Consider the following 6,000-nt stretch of genomic DNA (forward strand, 5'->3'; position numbering starts at 1 on the left):
TATTAATTATTAATATGTATATTTTAATTATTCTCAGTGCTATAGTAAGCACTGAGCCTGTCCCTCTTCTGCTGAAAGAGAAACCCAGGTGGTTTGTCAATTGGTTAGAATAATTGGGTTGCTCCAGATGTGTCTGTGAAGGTGTTTCTGGAGGGTACTGGCATTTGAGTTGGTGGGTGGGTGAGAAGCCCAGCCCTCAGTGTGGGCAGACACCATCCAATCGAAATATATTGGACTAAAAGGCTGGAGACCCAATGGCACAAAAGAGTGGGAGAAGGGTGAATTCTTTCTTTCACTTCCAGAGACGGGAAACCCTTCTTCTCCTGTCCTTCGATGTAAGAACCCCAGGCTCTCTGCCTTCAGACTTTGGGATCTGCATCAGTGGCCCCCCGGGCTCTTGGACTGAGAGTTACACCATATGCTTCCTTGGTTCTGAGGCCCTCAGACTTGCACTGAGCCACACCATTTTCCCTGGTTCTCCAGCTTGCAGATGGTGTATCAGGGGACTTAGTCTCCATAGTCTAGTGAGCCAATTCTCCTAATAAAGATCTTCTTATATCTCTCTCTATATATGCTATTAATAACGTCTCTGAGGAGCCCCCTGACTAAACAGGTAGACACTATTACTATTCACATATTAGAGAGGAGGGAAGTGAGGTGCAGGTTCAATAACTTGCCGAAGGTCATAGATGCTAAGTGACAGCACCTGGGCATGAACCTTGCAGCCTGGTGAAAGAGTCCATGCTGTATTTACTTAATAAATGAGTGAAGAAAGCATCATGTTTTTTCTTCTCAGTGCAAATAAGTTTTAGAAAATTGTAGTCATTTTTACTTTACTTGCCACTTTAAAATATGCTCACTGCATTACAATACCTGGAATGCATATTTCTGAGGCATATATTGTTATTTCTCAGCAGCATTGTCACTTCAAGGGCCCACATGAGGAGTGGCTACATCAAAATCACATGACTCCTAGTAGGCAGTGGCAATCAGTAGGACTGAGAATTAAGACTAAGGAGTTCAATTCCAAATTCATTCCTCCTTCTCATTCTCAGATAATCAGTTGTGAACTACCAACAATAACTTGTTACACTTTAACTTCATTTCAGCTCAACTTAGTCTGCTGAGTTTCTAAAGATGGCAGCAATCCTGGGTGGGTACTTACAGCGAATCACTCACACCAATACCATTTGAGAAGACAGGACCAGCGCGGGCAATGTGAAGGCTAGTAGGAACAGTAGTCTGTGCTGGAGATCATAAACTGGTGACTTCGGGCCAAACATAGTGACTTCAGGCATATAGATGTGTTTAGTTAAGCCAGCTGAGTGTTTCACTTTTTAAAAATTAGCTGCCAATGTTTAAAAATTCACACACATTCAGATTTCCTTCTTCTTAGGAAACATCAGATGATCTGGCAATCTTGGGTTCTCACTGCTAATGCCAACAATGGATTGGACCTGAAGGCAGCTGCCCTATTTAGATGTGTCATTCGTTCTTCAAGTCTGCCTAGCCCTGATCACGCACCATTTTCTTGCAGCTCCCTGAATTGGCTTATTTTGTGTATTAAGGGAACATTGATTAGCAGTCAAGTTTGTGATTCCTGCCTATGCAAAATTTTCTGTTCTTTAATTTTGTGAAAAAGAAATCTCTGTCACGTGATTAATCAATTCCAGTGTTGCATGATTAGATTTCAGACGAAAGCTGCGTAAGAAAGGGAAAAGAACTTGGACTTTGGAGTCAGGAAACTCTAGGTTCAAATTTAGACCCTGTAAATTATTGATGTATAACCACGGAAAGGTTTCTTTCTCTCTTTGACCATTGTTTTCTTCCTGTGTAAAGTGGAAAAAATGACCACGTGGCAGAGAACTATGAATACATATCTGGCATCCAATAGATGCCAGGTTTCTTCAACCTTTGCTACGACAAGTGGCACTAAAGAATCTGGAAAAAGACTTTGACTTTATTCTCAACAATTTCAATCTAATAAGGGGGACAGACTAGTGTCCCATTATCTACGATGTTAACTTTGATCACCTGCTTACTGTGGATTTTTGCCAGGTTTCGCCACTGTAAAGTTACTAGTTCCCTTTTTGTGATTAGTAAATAATTTATTGGGAGCTATTTAGAGACATTGGAAATATCTTATTCTTCTTCAACCTTTACCCAATAGTTTAAAGATTCATAAATGGTTTTTGCCTGAATAAATTATTATGATAGTTGCCAACAATACCTGACCATGGTTTTGGAAGCCAGGGAGCAAAATCGGTATTTTCCAAGAAAGAGCCTGGAAAGGCTTCCCCCCGCCACCCTGCTGGACTGCAGGACACCAATTGTTGGTATCCCTGCAATGAAAGAAATCCATTCTGCTATTCATTTTTGTACTACTTATTTTAATGCCTTGGGACTGAGTCAGGGAAGGTGTCTTGTCCTCTAGGTATGATGGGGTAGACAGGAAGACATGGGGTCTTTCATTTCTGTGGTTGGACATGGTGAACTGACTTTCACGGAGAACACATATAGTCAGAAACTGCAAAAATGCATGATGCATATTGCGCTGGCGTACCTGCGTTACTCCTTTAGAAACAATGAGTGCCCCGTTCATCTCTGATCACAACTTCCATCCATCACCCTCCCTCTCCCTCACACTGCCTCAGCCAAACTGGCCTCCTCGCTGTTTCTCAAACAGGTTGTGCACATTTCTGCCTCAGGGCCTTTGCACTGGCTGTTTTAGCTGATGGTAATCCTTTTCTCTACATATCCACATAGCTCTTCCCTTACTTCCTTAAAATCTTTCCTCATTTGAGAAAGGCCTACTTTGACTACTCATTTAAAATTGCAACACTCTCTCTCTAGGATTCCTTTTATCCTGAGTAATTTTTTTTTCTGCTGCTCTATAGATAGAACTGGGCTATTCCATAGGCAGAGAAGCCTGGTTTTTTTCTATCATTGTAGCAAGCTATGTAAGTTACTTTCTATATTGTCTTGATTATTCCTAATCAGTTCCCACTAGAATGTTAGATTCTAGAAGGCTAGATTTTTGTTGTTGTTCAGTTTTGTCTAAGAGCTGGAACAGTGTTTTATTGGGTAAATATTGTTGGATGAATGAATAAATGAATGGTAGTTTCTGCTTAAAGTTCAATGATGGGGCAGACTTCCACTTGGTTATGAAATAGAAGAAAAATTAAATAATCTAGGAGAGTGGGACTATTCTCTGGCAAGGTTGCCCATGAAGACATTTGGTCTGGGCACCTGAGCCCTGTGCACCTGCCCCTTTTTTGTTGTTTTGAGATGGACCCTCGCTCTATCACCAGGCTGGAGTGCAGTGGCCTGATCTCGGCTCACTGCAAACTCCGCCTCCCAGGTTCAAGCGATTCTCCTGCCTCAGCCTCCCAAGTGGCTGGGATTACAGGCACCCACCACCATGCCCGAATAATTTTTGTATTTTTAGTAGAGATGGGGTTTCACCATGTTAGCCAGGATAGTCTCAATCTCCTGACCTTGTGATCCGCCCTCCTCAGCCTCCTAAAGTGCTGGGATTACAGGCATGAGCCACTGCACCCGGCTGCGCCACCGTGCCCGGGTTCACCTACCTCATTTTTATCTGCAAGGCGGCTGTCTCTGCTTTCCTGATGGGTGGGTGGGAGGTGCCCTGCCACTCTAACCCAACAGGTCCTGTACTCAGAGTGTGTAGAACTGCGGCCTTTATCTCTCATTATACCACATGCCATAGGTCCTGGTGTCCAAAGGGAGTGTAGATTTCTCTGTTTTGCTTTCAAATCCCAAACCCCTGGCAGAGACTCCTTGCTTCTGCTTGAGTCAGCTGCCACATCCTATGCTCACCTAACTGCGAGGGAAAAGGAGATCTCAGGGCTGTGGAGGCTACCCTGTGGTTGCACGCTTGTGACTAGTGACCTTGCAAAGGGAAGGATAACCTGCCTTCTCTTCGGGAGCCCTTGACTTCGAGCAGTTGGGTGCATTTTGCTTCTGTTCCCTTTATCACCCAGGCATTTTGTCCTAATTTGTCCCTTTCTCCTTTCACTCTTTTCCTGATCTCCACTCACACTGGTCTTTGTTCTTGAGATTAAAAGAAGCTCAGGCCAGCTTGATGCTTCTCAATGGACTCCCAGGCACCGGGAACACGATTGAAGGGGTTGGCCAGGCTCTGCCTCTCAGTCTCTCTGATGTGATGTGGGGCTCCTCAGATGGTGTGGCTGATGGAGGCCCCAGCATCCCCCTTGGTGGTCACTGGTCAGTTTTCACTCTGTCTCTTATGCAGTGTATTAACCCCAGGGGAGCATTGCTCTCTGCAGCAGACAGTGGAAAGAGCCTGTTGGGAATGAGGCTGCCCATCCAGCTCCTTTGCTTTTCTGATAAAAGCAGACTGGGGCGCAGTCAGCGGCAGTCGGATTCCTTTAAAGACCTGCCTGCCTTGCCAAGAAAAGGGTTGTTTGTTCAGGTTTGCACTTGGCTGGCATAAAAGGCATTGCAGGGACTGGAGTAACAGTATTCTATTGGGTCTTGTCCAGAGTAACTTTAGAAAATAATTGATGAGCACTTGTTATTTTCCCCAGCTTAACATTCAACTTATGGCTGATCCCCATTGTTAGACTTCACCTGAACCTGGCTTTGTGCCACTTTTTTTCTTAGACTTGGAAACTCAAAAGATTACATAAATTTGTTGGTTATAAGTATTGGATGTCTTCCCATGGAGACTGGACCAGAAACAGCAACATAGTTCCAGGTAAATTTATGAGTTTTTATTCAGGTTGGATGTTTTGGCCTCATACGAGGACATTTTAGGGCATCTTGCTGCATTCCTAGAAAACACCTTCAAATGTTGAGCTGCCAGTGTGCTGTGGGGCAATTCTGTATGGGGGTGCAAGGAACACTTCTGATGAACTGGGAAGGAAAAAATGGCTTCCTGACACTCTTGCTGGGCCCCACAACTCACCTACCAAGCCGATTCAACGGCTGAACTTTTGTATAAAAAAGATAGATAAAGCAATCCCCTCTGGCAGAAGGAAAGTTTCCATTAAATGTGAGCCAAGCGCCATCAGCTAAATTGAAAGATAAAGACATGCAAAGGATATCTAGTGCCCTGGTGCATGTGGAACTGAACCGTTTTATCTAGAGGTCGAGGGAGTCATAGTGGACAAGGTCCCTTGAGGGGAAGTGGTGAAGCCAAGGGGCTGGAGGAGATGCTCAGGCTGAGAGTGACAGGCAGAAGCCAGGAAGCTTAGCCAGAGGCATGAGCCTCAGGCAGAGCTGAGTGGTCTCTGCCTGGGGAGGAGAGAAGCAGAGACATGCCAATCAGAGAATAGAGTTCAGTTGCCAAAAAGTGCAATGAACCAGTTTTCTCTCCCCATCTCCTTACAATGGAGGGAAAATTAAAAACAAACAAACAAACAATAGACTCTCACCCATGCCTTTTATAGTGCATTTGTAGCTGTTATAATATTTTTGTATAGATAATATTTTTTGAATGAGTTCTAGAGATCTAATGTGCAGCGTGGTGACTATTGTTAACAATACTATATTGAATACTTGAAATTTGCTAAGATATTGATCTTAGGTATTGTCATAATATACAACAAATATTAAGTATGTGAGGTGATGAATATGTTAATTAGTTCGAAGCTGGTAATCCTTTCACAATGTATATCAAAACATGTACATCTTAAATATATGCAAATTTTATTTGTGAATTATACCTCAAAAAAGCTGGAAAAGATAATGAAATAATATTTTGTGTTGGGTGCTTTTTTGTTGGGAAATGGCCCTGCACCAATCACATGCTCTTGATGTCAAATAAAAATTCTTGCTTTATCCCTAGGTGGGACTCATTTTTACCTATATAATTCTGGCTACAACCATGTGAAATGGTACTGTGCAAGAGTTATTTTCTTTCATGCCTGCTGTTCGTGTTTAATGACTTGGATCTGTGTTTTAACACAATATCCACAACTTAAAACTTAGAGAACTGCCAACACAGATGCTAGT

The 6,000-nt window shown here is 43.0% G+C and overlaps 1 long non-coding RNA gene across 1 annotated transcript in view; it reads left to right on the forward strand.

Annotated features, from left to right (window-relative positions):
* LOC116467547 (uncharacterized) overlaps nt 1-5,393 on the forward strand; it is a 38,820-nt gene extending 33,427 nt beyond the window's left edge. The window contains exon 3 of the long non-coding RNA XR_004247810.2: nt 4,648-5,393. This is a non-coding gene — a long non-coding RNA (uncharacterized LOC116467547). The remainder of the gene's footprint in view (nt 1-4,647) is intronic.
* The last annotated feature ends 607 nt before the right edge of the window (nt 5,394-6,000 follow it).

Source organism: Hylobates moloch, unplaced genomic scaffold, assembly GCF_009828535.3.
Source record: "Hylobates moloch isolate HMO894 unplaced genomic scaffold, HMol_V3 SCAFFOLD_4, whole genome shotgun sequence".
NCBI lineage: Eukaryota > Metazoa > Chordata > Mammalia > Primates > Hylobatidae > Hylobates > Hylobates moloch.